Genomic DNA, 15,678 nt, shown 5'->3' with positions numbered 1-15,678 from the left:
GATAGGGGTGAAGTTTGACTTGGACTCATGTGATTTATGGTAGATGATCAACTTGTTGGAAAATAAAAAATAAATAAATAAAAATCTTTCTTCAAATTTGTATGCTATGACTATGACTCTATGAGAATATGAGATGACACTGAATTGTAATATATGTGTAGCATCTTGAATAATTATTTGTGCCTTGAAGTAAATCTCCATATGTAATTTGTTGATGTGATCCTTTCAATAAGAAATTTTGATAAACCTCTAAGTTCTCTAACGATCTTTGGAATGCTTGAGCTTTTCATGGTAGTATGAAAAGTTTGATCATTATTTTTTTTTTCATAATTCAGATGGTCAGATGGATGCACCTACACCTACATCTATGGATATTGGTACCTCTACACCTACACCTGCACCTGCACTTGCACCTGCATTTGCATCTGCACCTGCATCTGCATCTGCACCTGCATCATCAGTAGCTGGATCTTGTTATCCATCTCCTCCTATTGATAGTTTAATAGGTATTGAAGAAAGCATTGATGTTGAAAGTGATTCTGATGAGTTGGAGACGGATACACAAGGGATTAGATGTGCTGGTCGTGGTGGACGACCACCACTCCCTAAGAACAAAAGAAAAAGAAATGGTAGGAAAAAATCCATGGTGTGGCAACATTTTACTAAGGATCTAGAAAGTCCTGTAGATAAACCTGTGGCACGTTGTAATTATTGTGGGGCTAACTATAAATGTCACGGAAAGAGCAATGGCACCTCTAACATGTTGTACCATATCAAAGCATGCCAACAGTAGAAGGCATTATTAGCTAATCAAGATGTATCTCAATCTAAGTTCACTATTGAGTCTGTGCCAAGTGAGGGTGATGGTGGTACTAGTAGTTGTAAGAACCTAATGATTGCGAAGTACTCTGAAAAAATCATTAGGGAGACGCTTTGTGAGATGATTATTGTGGATGAAATGCCTTTTTCAACTGTGGATAGGATGGGGTTTAAGAAATTGTTCAAGGTTCTTGAGCCGCGATTTAGGCTTCCTTCTCGCTATACATTGATGAGGGATTGTGCCAAGTTGTATATGCGGATTAAGGAAACAATGAAGACCAAGTTTTTGAAAACTAGTCAAAGGGTTTGTTTGACCACTGACACATGGACTTCGATTCAAAATATGAATTACATGTGCATCACTGGACATTTCATTGATCTTAGTTGGAAATATCAAAAAAGAGTATTGGCATTTTGCCAAGTGTCGGATCACAAGGGGTTAATGATTGCGAAAGAATTGGAGCAATGTTTGGAGGAATGGGGGATTCCAGGGTTATTGACAATATCACTTGACAATGCAAGTGCAAATGATACTGCAGTTGATTGTTTTAAAAAGCGGACTATGGCCAATAATGGAGTTATTTGTCGCCATGAGTTTATTCATGTAAGGTGTTGTGCACATATTATCAATTTAATTGTGCATGAGGGATTGAAAGATGTAGATGATTCAATCGTAAGGATCCGAAATATGGTGAAATATGTAAAGGGATCCCCTCAAAGATTGGCCATTTTCAAGTCTTGTGCGGAAAGGAAGACAGCTGGGTATCATGCTTCATTGGTTCTTGATGTTCCAACTCGATGGAACTCTACTTATATGATGTTGGATGTGGCAGAGAAGTATGAAAGTGCATTTGAACTAATGTTAGATGAAGATGTTAGTTTTGGGAACTACTTGTGTGAGGATGGTGGAGGGAGAAGGGGGTTGGGGGTTCCGCTTGATGAAGATTGGAAAAACGTTAGAAACTTTGTTAAATTTTTGTAAGTGTTTTATGAGGTGACAATTGAGATATCGGGTTCCTCATACTCGACTTCTAACAATTATTTCAATATACTCCAAAATGTTTATAATAATTTGATTGAGTATTGTGAGAGTGATGATGATTTGTTGAGTTCCATGGTGATCAGGATGAAAATAAAATATAACAAGTATTGGGGAGACTTTGAGAAAATTAACCCCTTGTTGTTTGTTGCTGCTGTGCTTGATCCACGTTACAAGATAATTATTTTAGAATTTTGGTTCAAAAGCAACATAGGTGAAGAAAAAGCAGAGAGGATTATCACCAAATTGAAGAATACATTGGAGCAGTTGTATAATCACTATGCTAAGAATGTAGCGAATATTGGAGGAAGTGGGGACAAGTCAAATGAAGAGCAGAGTTGTGGAAATTCAGCCTCAGTGGGTGTGGGTACTTCTACTACTTCTAGAAGTAAAAAAAAAAAAAAAATGCTTTAACAGACTTCCATTCATTTCGGGCATCCAAAAATTTGGCATTGTGTTGGACAGAGACAGAAAGATATTTCGCGGAAGATGTTGAGCCACCATGTAAAACTTTTGATGCTTTGATGTGGTGGAAGATAAATTCATCAAAGTTTCCGGTTCTAGCTGAGGTTGCACGAGATGTCTTGGCAATTCCAATCACCACTGTTGCTTCCGAGTCGGCATTTAGTACTGGAGGTCACGTCATAGACCCTTTTCGGAGTTCTTTAGCTCCGAAAACAGTTGAGGCTCTTATATGTACTCAGAATTGGTTGAAATCTTCTTGGGTCAGTGAGAATGATGAGTTACGTCTTCATACTTTTGAAGATGAAGATAGCTATAAGCTTGACTCAGGTAATATTTGTTAATCATATTTCTTCATTGTTCCAATTATTCGATTGAATTGATTTTTACTAATTCTTTTAAAATTTTCTTGTGGTAGAAATTATGTCTGACTCCATTACATTTGACAATGAGGCTTGAAGGATGTACTTTGTCACGTTGAAAGTAAGTGGTATGTTTTTTCATCTTATTATTTTCTTGACATTTACTTGTTTGTGATCTAATGGTCTTTTACTCTTTTTTATTGATCACTATATAGTCTATATTTATAACTTATGTTTTTTTTGATTTGTTTGATCATTGAAGGATCAAGGAAGCAAATTAAAAGTCATCACATGTCTGTTGGAGGAAGTTTTTATTTCTCTTCTCTTTTGGAGTTTTTGTTGGAGACTTGAAGCTATAATTTTTAGCTTGTTACTATTAAATTATGGTTTTGTAACTTTTGTTTGAAATTCTGGAGCTTTTGGAACTGGTAATGTTTGGAATTCTGGAGTGGTTGCCTGTTGGTGGAAACTTGATAACTGATAAGTTTATACTTATTATTGTGAGTTGGTATTGAGATAGAGATAGAAGATATTCTTTTTGTTTGATGTGTGCTATGATGAATCTTGAATTAGTGAATTTGATATTCTGATTTACCAGAATATGCAAAGGAATGAAAGGATTTCTGAGCAAATGGATGCAGACTGTCTTTCATCAGTTTCAATGTTTCATGCATTTTTTATTTTTTTTTTCTTGCATTTTTTAGGATGATAATTGATACAGATACTACTATTTTTTTCTGCTGCTTTTTTTTCCCTGTTTTTTTTAGTCTTTAGAATATATGTTTTCCTACTTTTTTTTTTCTTGCTTTTTCAATTTTTTTCCCTGCAGGGTGCAAACATGCAGCTAGCTAGTAGCTGATTAGCTGAACATTAAGTAATTTAAATTATTTTTATTTTTATTTTTATTCAAGTATTATTGCATTAATGTATTATTGAAGAAAAGTGGAGTAATTTTGTTTTGTAATTTATTATGAATGTATGATTGTGGTCTGTGGATTTGTAATTGTGCCTTTGTTCCAATTATTTGCACTCAGCAGTCAGCACTCACTCACTGAGTGTCTGAGTGCATAACAGCATAAGTGAATCAACTAAATCAAGTGAACAAGTGCTGAGTGCATAATGTGCATGCTGCATACAGTGCGTTTGAGACTTTGAGTTATTGAGTATTTCACTGTATTTGACATTTTGACTCATTTTTCAATTTGGGCTTTGGAGTTTTGCACAAAGCCTTAAGCCACAAAGGCACAAAGGCACAAAGCAGTGAAAGTGTGAAACTTGAAAGCACAACACAATTGCACATTTCAAATTTTCAGTGTTTCACATTAGCAGTCAGTGAGTCACCGGGACCAGTCCACTGCCAATGGACCACTTTTCCAGTTTTTTCTTTTTATGTATTATTGTTTTTTTTCTTTTATTTTTTTTTTAAAAAAATTATATAAAACAGTAAAAAGGACTCAAGGTTGACAACTTGACTACCCAGTGGACTAGTGTCTGTCGTGCTGGGCTGGCTAGCCCAGTAGCCCAGACTGCCCAGTGGCCCTGCTGGCTGGGCTTGCTGAGTTGCTGGCAAGTGGCAATTGGCAAATAGCCAAATGCTAAAAGTCTAAAAAATAAAGCATATTGATATAGTCATATAGGCCTTAAAAATTAAAATTATTTTGAGTCTTTTTGACTCATTAAAAAATGAGGCCCAAATTAAGAAGGGCCAGAAGGCCCATTTTAAGGCTTAATCTGAACCATAACCGATTAACCGACCATTAACCGACTCTTTAACCGACCGCCTACCGACCGCCTTAACCGCTTTAACCGAAAACTTTGAAATTTTTTCTTATCGGTTAGATGTCGGCGAATTAACCAAATTAACCGACATGCTCGGTTAACCGAACCGACCAAGCCGATTTAACCGATTTTCGAACCGCTGCACACCCCTAATCCTACTTAATCCAAGATCTGTGGGATTTTAACAAAAAACAATTTGGTCTAACGTTACCAACCTTCCCACAATTATGACACGTAGCGACAAACTTACCATGAGCTTGTGTACCTGTATCTTTGGATTTAGGCTTCACACAGTTATTTATGCAAGAATTTTCAAAATTTTCCAAACACGCAGTATCTACTATCACAGGCTTAATAACAGTAGAATCTAATTTAGAATCAGAAGTATGTGAAGTAGAAGCACTCAAATCATTAACAATTAAGTCATGCTTGTTAAAAATATATGAATGAATACAAAGCATACCTTTTAAATTATCACTAGAGATTTTTTTCAAGAGATCGTCAAATTCTTTTAATTTATTTTCAAGTGTATCTATAGTGTCAAATAGCATGGTATTCTCATATTTCAAAGGGTCAATCAAAGCATGTGATTCAAACAATTTAATGATTAAAGGCTCTTTTTCTTACTTAACCTTTTTGAGCTTTTCATTGGAATTTTTAGAAATTTTACTCAATTTAAGAAAATTCTTAATGAGCTCATTATTAGAATTCTATTTAGATAACATAGAAGAATTCATGATAAAAGAAGTCAAAAATATGGATACTCAAGAATTTAATCTACATAGAGTGTACCAAGCACTGATACCAATTGAAAAATAAATTGACTTCTAATTTAACCATGTGTGTGTGCAACATGTAACAAAATATCAAAAATGCAGAATTTAAATGAGATATATATTTTGTTAATGTAGGTTCCCTCCATTCTTTTAACAGAGATCCACGTCAATGCGCTTAAAAACGCAACACTTGTCCTAGATGAATTTTTAATATTAGACAAACATTAAAAAAAAAAAAAAAAAAAAAAAAAAAATCTGTTTGCCAAAAATAAATAAAATCTTGTCTTTCATATGAGACTGCATGGGAAATTCCAAGATCTAGGTGTGGATATTCAGGGGATAGGAGAAATACATCATAACGGATCTGTTATCTGAGTAATGAATTGTGTACTGTTACATAAAGGTTAGATATTTTGATCTGGTTACTGCATGCAATGTCATTATATGAAATCAACTATCAGAAGACAAAGCTAGTACATAGACAGAAACACTCATATACCCATATGCAGTGATTGTACCTAGCATTCTGACATATAACCCAACGTGAACACTTCCTAACCAAGTCTCCTACTTTAAGGGGTCTTTAATGGATTCCTTCAATACGAGCACATCAACAGCATTACGGCAACAACTTAAGATTAAACTAATCAGCACAATAACTCTTAAATTATACTCTCTAAGCTCTAAGGAATTCAATACCGAATACTTACAAATTACATGCCTAGAGGCCTTTATTTATAGGCTACAAAACACCTAATTCGAGTTTGAATTGATTTTCTCTAGGCGGCGTCCGAACGGTAGCTGAGGGCGTCCGGACGGACAACTGTGCAACCGGCTTTCCAAATTCGCTAATATTCTTTCCTGAATAGGGCTGCATCCGGACGATTGCACTCCTACTGCACACAATTTTCATAATAAGGACTGGGCGTCTAGACAGTATAGACTAGCGTCCGGTCGGTTGCAAATCTTCTGCAGGTCTTGCCTTATCAAGGATAGTGTCTGAATGGAATAACCACGTCGTTCGGACGGTTGCAGCTGTCTTCCCATATCTGTGTTTGGAAAGGAAATCCTTTTACTTGTCGAGCACTCAATAGTGTCCGGACGTGTTGTTGAGACGTCCGAACGGATGCAACCTGGAACAATTCAAAGCTCTTGGACACAATGGGAGTTCGGAGGGAAAGATCTCGTCGTTCGAACATATGCAAAGGACTTGAATTTCACTATCTTGAATTCTGCACAGGGTCTTCTTGAAGTACAAAACTGAAGTGTAGACACTGAATTATTCCTGATTAATAAGCAACAATACATAGAAGTAATTTTGTCCAACAGAATGCAGCTAATCACAAACTAACAATTGAAACTCTCAAACTTTCTGCAACTCCTCTTCTTTCAAAGCTTCTGAAGCCTTTCTTCTTTCTATTTCAGTATATAGGAGAGACTCTCTTCTATTTGTTTCTTGATCAGAACCGAAAAACAAGAAGAGATACTTCTCTTCTCTTCTTTTGCGTAAAAACTAGAAAACAGAGGAAGAGGAAGAAAAGCAGATTTCCAGCTCTTAGTGACCCTCTGACCTTCCTCAAAATTCTGATAAGAAGCTCCTCTCCCGGGTCTCTTAAAACAAAGGAGCAGTAAGTGGGTTCTTTCTTTTCTATTTTTCAGAACTTGCTTCTCTCTTCTTTCATCTTGTTCGGTTCCTCTTCTTTTAAATGGAAAGCCTGATATATATATATACTCATTTATTTTAAACAAAGATCTCACTTACACGCCAGTGAGTGTTTTACAAGAACAAAATGTGTGTGAACCTATGTGCTGTGTTGGACAAAGACATGTGTGTGCGGTGTTAAGCTGTGTATGTTTGATAAAGGTTTGTGCATGTTTGATGATGACGTGTGTGTGTTACTGATAGTGATATATGTGTTTTATATATCATATATATATGTTAAAGTATTTTCAAAATTATAAGTATATATATTTATTTTGTGTCTTGGAAATGTTTTAAAATGAAGGTGTTAAAGAGCATTAAATGAAAATAGTCTCACATGGGAAAAATTAAAAGTGTAGTTGGCATTTATAAGGCCCAACACACTTTAAGCATTTAAAGTAATACATGGGTGTATACACTTACGTGTATACTCTAGTACCGTACGAAGCACCGGACACACACGCGCACGCACGTGTGGCAGTGGGCGGTAGGGCACTAGTGGCGTTTTGATGGCGCACTTGGCACTTAGCATCGAAGCTCAGAGCGATCTAATCATGACCTTTCAATTTTGGATGGTCATGATCAATCAATCTGGTGGTTTCATCTAAACCATAGGATGCTTATTAGGTAGATCCAGTTGTTGGATTTATTGGACCATCACTAAAATAAACTGTAAGATCAAATCACATTTGATCTAACGGTTGAGATTAATTAATAACGATCTAATGGTTATTATTAAATAATCATTGGCAGTTATTTGATCTGATGGCCAGAATTAATTGTTTGTTAAAATTACAGTTTATGATTGTTACTTAAGCAGTTGTGGATGGTTGGATTAGCAGTTATCAACATAATACAGAAGTAACTGATGTCCTGAAATATAGAAGTAATTGATGTCCTGTTATTTAATAAAAAGATAACAAAATTTCTTTGATCTTGAGTGCTTTTCTGATACCTTCTGTATTTAATTGTTTGTCTCTTGCTATAATAGAAAAATCTGAAAGTGTTCGGGTTTAATTTTCGTTTGTCCAAAACGCAATTATACAAACAGAGGATTCTGGGCTCCATTGTATCCTTGAGAAATATTTGTTGTAACCCTTTGCATACATTTTCGGTGGGAACAAATAATTTCTTAAGAAAAGCGACATTGTAACACGCCTTAGGAGCATTCCGTTTTTCTGCTTTCTTTTACTTTTTCTAACAATATATTTACTAATAAACGTGATTTGTTTGATAAAGGAGTGTGTATGTTTGATGATGACGTGTGTGTTACTGATAGTGATATATGTGTTTTGTATACCATATATATATATTTACTAATAAACGTGATTATATATATATACACATACTCGATTTATATAACCTATATACGTGTATGTGTATTTAACTAATTGATAAAAAAGCACTAACTAACTAACTAACTAACTAACTATATATATATATATATATATATATATATATATATATATATATATATGTTGATGGATTAATTCAAAATGAAAAATGAGATATTTTTGTAGCGTCGTTACGCTACCAAAATGTTTTAAAATATTAATAGACATTTAATATATTAATGCCGTTATTCTGTCCGATTTAATAGTACAAAATATCAATATTTTATGCCGTTGTGCCATCCATTGCTATTTTAAATATGATTAACGTAAATGAGATTATTTTATCTATTCGTATAAAATATAAGGATAAGATTATGTATATATATAGCCATTGTGATGTTCGAATAAATAATAATTTCTTAATAAAATAAAGAATCGATAGATTCTCTTAGCATTATTTGCTAATTAATGGATATAAATATGTAGTTTCTGTGGACAACCATTGAAGCGGAAACTATAAGCATCTTTATACTTAATGAGAATGATGCTCATAAATTTTTCCTATAATATTGTGATTACTGTTTTTTTTTATTTATTTGCACATGTGACTTTGCATATTTTATTATTTTAATAATCTGTACAATAACAAAATAGGAATCTAGATACCAATGGGTACTTGAGGCTTCAATGGTTGCCTAAGTGCAGTGAATGAGGAAATGCCCGAAAAGAAAATAATAAATATAAAACTGGTAGATCTAGATAACCAGGGAAGACCCAGGTTTCAAGGAACCTAGACTCCCAAATAAATATAATTAAAAGTTAAATGTGAGGAAGTCTTGGACTTCAAATAAGACGCTAACCGTACCTAGGCCAACAGAGGAGTGAAAAAAGATGATGCTTAAAACTTTGCATACAATATTGTCATATTACTGCTTTATGATTATATTTATATTTAATTTATGTTTATGATTCACGACCGTAGACTATATATTGCGTATACATGTGATTATGAAGCCATATTAAATTGTGTTGCATTTATTAAATAAATCAGTTTTCATTATATTATTGGAAACAGCGGACTCACTTAGGTATTTTTGTATTATTTTTTCTCTTTATATTATATATTATTAAAGGATATTATGAGGAAGAATAACAAGATTACCCAGACTCTTAGGTGGATCCTGATGGCAGTATTTGAGGCTAACTTGCCTCTCATTTTGAGGACTTTTATGTTTTAGCCCATTATAATAATATTTTGAGAACGATATTTATATTTCTGTTGGTGTATAATAATAATATTCTAGTTATTTTGGTTTGTAAATTATATGTGCTACATGTGGCACAAATACTATCTTTATGTGTAATTATTCAGTTACACTTTATCTATCTATTTTGAGTAGAGGTGGGTATCGGTTTGGTAGGCGGTTAACTCGGTTAACTCGGTCGGTTAACTGACTTTTGTCGAAATGCAGTCGATCAATTTATTTCGATTAAGTCAGTTAAGCGGTTAATAAGCGGTCGGTTAAGTCGGTGAAGCAGTTAATAGGTGGTCGATTAAGTCGATTAAGTTGGTTAATAGGCGGTTGGTTAAGTCGGCTAAATCGGTTAACATGGGTAATGAAATGACGTCGTTTTGATTTTTTTAAAGGAATAAAAAAAAAAAAATAAAAAAAAAAAAATAAAAAAAGGTCAAACATTTCGTTCTTACTAAAACAACGTCGTTTCGTTTTATGTCAGTTTGGTTAATCAGTCGGAATAAAAAGGCAGTTTGGTTCGGTTTGGTTCGGTTGCTGCTTAAAAGGCAGTTCGGTTTGGTTTGGTTATCGAACCAGCTTTCGGAACAAAATTTTATATTGATTACTGAACTGAAATTAGTCGGAAGAGTCAGTAGGTGGTCGATGGCGGTTCGGTTCGGTTCGATAAGCGGTCGGTAGGCGGATAATTTGCCCACCCCTAATTTTGAGGTATTTCAGTTAGAACTTTGATGTGTTATTCATTTCCAAGTCTATTAGATATATATATATATATTCCGCTACCATATTATAACTCTGATGATGTCGTAATGTCACATGGAAATCGAAAAGTTTTCACTTACATTTTTTGTGAAAGCAGGGCGTTACAATTATGATGCTCAATCAAGATTCCGCATACCTCACCTTAAGAGACAACTTCAAATTATTCAACATGGAAGTAAATCCTGCACTAAGTACCTTCAGCTTATCGAGCAATGGGCAGACCAATTGGCTGCCGTTGCCAAACCAGTGGAAGATGATGATCTCATCTCCTTCATTATAAATGGATTGAATCCCATTTTCAACTCTTTCATCACTGCCTTTTCCTTTGCAGTTAGAGACACTGATATGTCATTTGTTGATTTCAAATCTAAGTTCTTAAGCAAGAATACATTACTTGAGAATCAGCAACTCCCTTCAGACTTTAGGTCCTTTGCCTTATACGCCAATAAACAAACCAATACTCCCACCTTTCACACAACAAATAGGAAGCCAAGGTATCCACCCGAAATCATATCTCGGCCATTTTTTTTTGACAAAAATGAAACAATCCACCTAACATCACTCGACCTACTCCAAATGGTACCCCTTTCACTCGAAATTAGACCAATCAATCCTTCAACAACAACAGCCACCAACTGATTCTGAAGGCCCTCCTCTTACTCCATGCCAAATATGTGGCAAAGCCAATCACAATGCCCTTGATTGCTACCACCAAATAGATTATGCCTAGGAAGGCATGCATCCACCAACCTAACTTACAGCAATGGTTGCTCATACAGACGTTGAAGTTGAAACTCAGAATTAGTTGGGAGACTCTGGTGCAAATGCTCACATCACTGCCGATCCAACCACAATCAACAATCTCAAACCTTTTGATGGAACCGAGACTATGGGAGTAGGGAATGGTACATGTTTGAACATTCAAGGCACTGGTTCTTCTCTGGTTCACTCTTAATCTTACTATTTCCTCATCAAAATTTCTCCTTAAAGGCATTCTTTATCGTCCTTCAGCTTCGGCTAACTTATTGTCAATCAATAAATTTTGCATTGACAATCACTACCTCTTTAAATTCACTAGATCTTGTATCATTGTGAAGGACAACTTAACAGGAACTGTGCTGCTTCAGAGATCGAGTGAGAATGCTCTATACCCCATTCCTCTACACCGTTTTACTCATAATAAATTGAAGGGGTTTGCTGCTTTCTTAGGCATCAAGACCATTGATATGGTATGGCACCAGAGGCTTGGACACCATTCAACTGCTATTTTTCATTGTGTTGTGAGTCACCAGCACCTTTCCATCGCTAATTCAGTTGATAAGCATAGGATTTGTGAATCATGTCAACATGGCAAGTCCAAGCAGCTGTCCTTTTTTAAGTCTTGTTGGTAGTCCTCGTTTGCATTAGAGCTTGTCCACTCTAATGTTTGGACCTCGCCAGTTCCATCCCTGACTAGTTGCAAATTCTATGTAATATTTGTTAATGACTACAGTTGTTTCACTTGATTGTATACTATGCTCAATAAAAGTGAAGTTTCTCAATGCTTTCTTAAGTTCAAATTGTTAGTTGAAAAGCAATTCGACACTTTTATAAAACAATTTCAGAGTGATAATGGTGGGGGAGCATACTTCAAATCAAGTTAAACAATATCTTGGCCAAAATGGGATTTTCATAGATTAACATGCCCCCAAACCTCTCTGCAAAATAGTATTGTTAAGAGGAAGCATAGACATGCGTGGAACTTGACCACAGTCTTCTAGCTCAATCAAGTTTACCACCTAGCATTAGGTTGATTCATTTTTAAGTGTTTATCTTATAAACTGGCTACCAACACTTATCTTGGAAAATGAATCACCATTTTCCAAACTCTTTGTTAAACGTCCTAATTACACATTTCTCAGATCTTTTGGCTGCCTCTACTAATCCCTCTTAAGGCCTTATGCAGCTCACAAGTGCAATTTCACGAGGTGCATTTTAAATATATATATATACATATATATATATATATATATATGAACAATTTTAAATGTTAAATAACATTTTTAAAAATCATGTTTTCAAATAGTGTTGTAAAATCAAAGAAAATAACAAGACAAAATAAAGAGTAAATGTGAAACTAGTTCTTCAGGAACTATGTATGATTCTTCTCTATAATTGTGTGTCTTTACATACAACTCAACACTCCCTTTTATAGACATGAAATCATAATGGGAGGTTAAGGAATATGAAAGGATAATATATGAATTAAAATGGTACATCAATGTATTACATGAATGTTATGGAATTCTAGAAGATGACATAAATGTGTAGAATTCCAAGAGATAGAACTAAATGGTCATCCACCAAATGCATGAATGCATTCATAACACTCCCCCTTAGATGACCATACACTAAGAATATGCCTCGTTAAAACCTTGCCAAGGAAAACCTAGTGGGAAAAAACCTGTGGTGAAAGAAAAAGAGTACATTATTCTTGTGTGCCATCGTATGCTTTAGGATTGCCTCATTAAAACCTTGCAAAGGAAAACCCAATGGAAAAAACCTTAGCGAAGGAAAAAGAGTACAATCAACATAATCTTTTTACTCCCCTTCATTAGTATGACAAACTTCAATTGTTTATGATGAAAGATCCTTGAGTCGTCGCATTCCAATGTTATTTACCAACTTCTTAAATATTGCAGTTGGTAATATTTTGGTAAATAAATCTGCCAAATTTTCACTTGATCGTATCTGCTTCACATCAATATCACCACTCTTCTAGAGCTCATGTGTATAAAAGAATTTCGGTGAAATGTGTTTTGTTCTATCACCTTTAATGTATCCTCCTCTGATCTGTGTGATACAAGCAACATTATCTTCATATAATATTGTCGGGCTTTCTTTGATTGTGGATAAACCACACTTTTCTCGAATGTGTTGAATTAGTGATCTTAGCCATATGCATTCCCAACTTGCTTCATGAATTGCAATAATTCCTGAGTGATTTGAAGAAGTAACAACAAGTGTTTGCTTGACAAATCACCATGAAATAGCAGTGCTTCCACATGTAAATAAATATCCTGTTTGAGATCTACATTTATGCGGATCAGAAAGAAAACCCGCATCTGCATATCCAATTATCTGTGAATTTGAACCTTTTGGATAAAATAATCCCATGTCAGTTGTTCCACGAAGATAGCGTTGAACATGTTTAACCCCATTCCAATGCCTTCGAGTTGGTGCAGAACTGTATCTTGCTAATAAATTAACTGAAAATGCTATATCAGGATGTGTGCAATTTGCAAGATACATCAAAGCACCAATTGCACTAAGATATGGTACTTCAGGACCAAGAATTTCTTCATCATCTTCTCGAGGGCGAAAAGGATCTTTTTTCACATCAAGTGATCGAACAATCATTGGAGTGCTCAAAGGATGAGCTTTCTCCATGTAAAAGTGCTTCAAGACTTTTTCTGTGTATGTTGATTGATGAACAAGAATTCCATTTTGAAAATGTTCAATCTGTAAGCCAAGACAAAATTTTGTCTTCCCAAGATCTTTCATCTCAAAGTCATTTTTTAGATAAGTGGCAGTTTTTGTGAGCTCTTCTGGAGTCCTGACAAGATTTAAATCATTTATATAAACTCCAATGATAGCAAATCCAGATTTTGATTTCTTAATGAAAACGCATGGACAAATTGGATTATTCTCAAATCCTTCTTTCAATAGATATTCACTAAGACGATTGTACCACATGCGTTCGGATTGCTTTAACCCGTATAAAAATCTTTGTAGCTTGATAGAATAAATACTTTGGGATTTTGAATTATATGCTTCAGGCATTTTGTATCCTTCAGGGATTTTCATGTATGTATCATTATCAAGTGATTCATATAAATATGTTGTAACCACATCCATTAAACGCATATCTAAACTTTCTGTAACTACCAAGCTAATCAAAAATCTAAATGTAATTGCATCCACTACAGGGTAATATGTTTCTTCATAATCAATACCTGGTTTCTGCAGGAAACCTTGTGCAACAAGTCTTGCTTTGTATCTCACAATTTCATTTTTCTCATTACGTTTTCGTACAAATACACACTTGTATCCAACAGGCGACACACCTTCAGGTGTTTGGACTACAGGTCCAAATACTTCACGTTTTGCTAGTGAGTTCAATTCTGCCTGAATTGCTTCCTTCCACATTGGCCAATCATTTCTACGTCGACATTCTTCGACGGATTGTGGTTCAATATCATCATTACTTCTGGTAATGTCAAATGCAACTTTAAATGAAAATATGTTGTCGACAACAATTTTGTTTCTATCAAATATTTCTCATGTACTTATATAATTTATTGAGATCTCATTATTTTCAGGTACCTATTCCTCTTCAGGGGGTAACTCTTCCAGGAGATTCCTCTTCAAGAGGTTCCTCTTCGGGGGATTTCTTTCCAGGAGAATTTTGTACAGAAAGTTTGGATGGATCAATTTTAATTGCCTGTTTTGTGGGTAAGGCCTCTTCAGGAGCGTTGATTTCATTTTCTTGTGCTTTTTTCTTCTGGGGAATCTTATCCTTTGCACCAATAGGTCTTCACGCTTCAGGCGTGCCTTATACTCATTTGCTACTGTATTAGTTAATTGTCCTACAAGGACTTCTATCTTCGCTGGAGTATTAGCAGCTGGAATGTGAAACTTAATTATTTTCTTGTTGTCAGTAAATGCATCCGGCAATTGATTTGCAATACTCTGCAAATGAATGATCCTTTGAACTTCTAGTTCACATTGATTTGTACGAGGATCAAAATGTGATAACATCGAATTATTCCAAGTTATTTCTTGTCGTGCTTCTGGCAACGACTTTTCTTTCCCTAGTGATGGGAATATATTTTCATCAAAATGACAATCTTCAAAACGTGCTTTAAAAATATCACCAGTTAAAGGCTCAAGGTATCTAATAATAGATGGAGAGTCAAAACCAATATAAATCCCAAGTCTACGTTGAGGTCCCATTGTAATGCGCTGAGGTGGAGCAATTGGAACATATACAACACAACCAAAAATGCGAAAATGAAAAATATTTGGTGGTTGACCAAATGCAAGTTGTAAAGGGGAATTTTTTGGTATGATGTTGGTCTGATCCAAATTAATGATGCAGCATGTAATATTGCATGTCCCCAAGCAGAAACAGGTAGTTTTGATTTCATAAGCAAAGGTCGAGCAATTAACTGAAGTCGTTTAATAAACGATTCAGCTAAACCATTTTGAGTATGTGTATGAGCAACATGATGCTCAACATTAATACCGATTGACATGCAATAATCATAAAATGCTTGAGATGTAAATTCACCCGCATTATCCATCCGAATAGATTGAATTGGATAATCAGGAAATTGTGCCCGTAATTT

This window comes from Alnus glutinosa, chromosome 7 (genome assembly GCF_958979055.1).
Source record: "Alnus glutinosa chromosome 7, dhAlnGlut1.1, whole genome shotgun sequence".
NCBI lineage: Eukaryota > Viridiplantae > Streptophyta > Magnoliopsida > Fagales > Betulaceae > Alnus > Alnus glutinosa.
The sequence above is the reverse complement of the archived record's forward strand: the minus strand, read 5'-3'. Positions refer to the sequence as shown.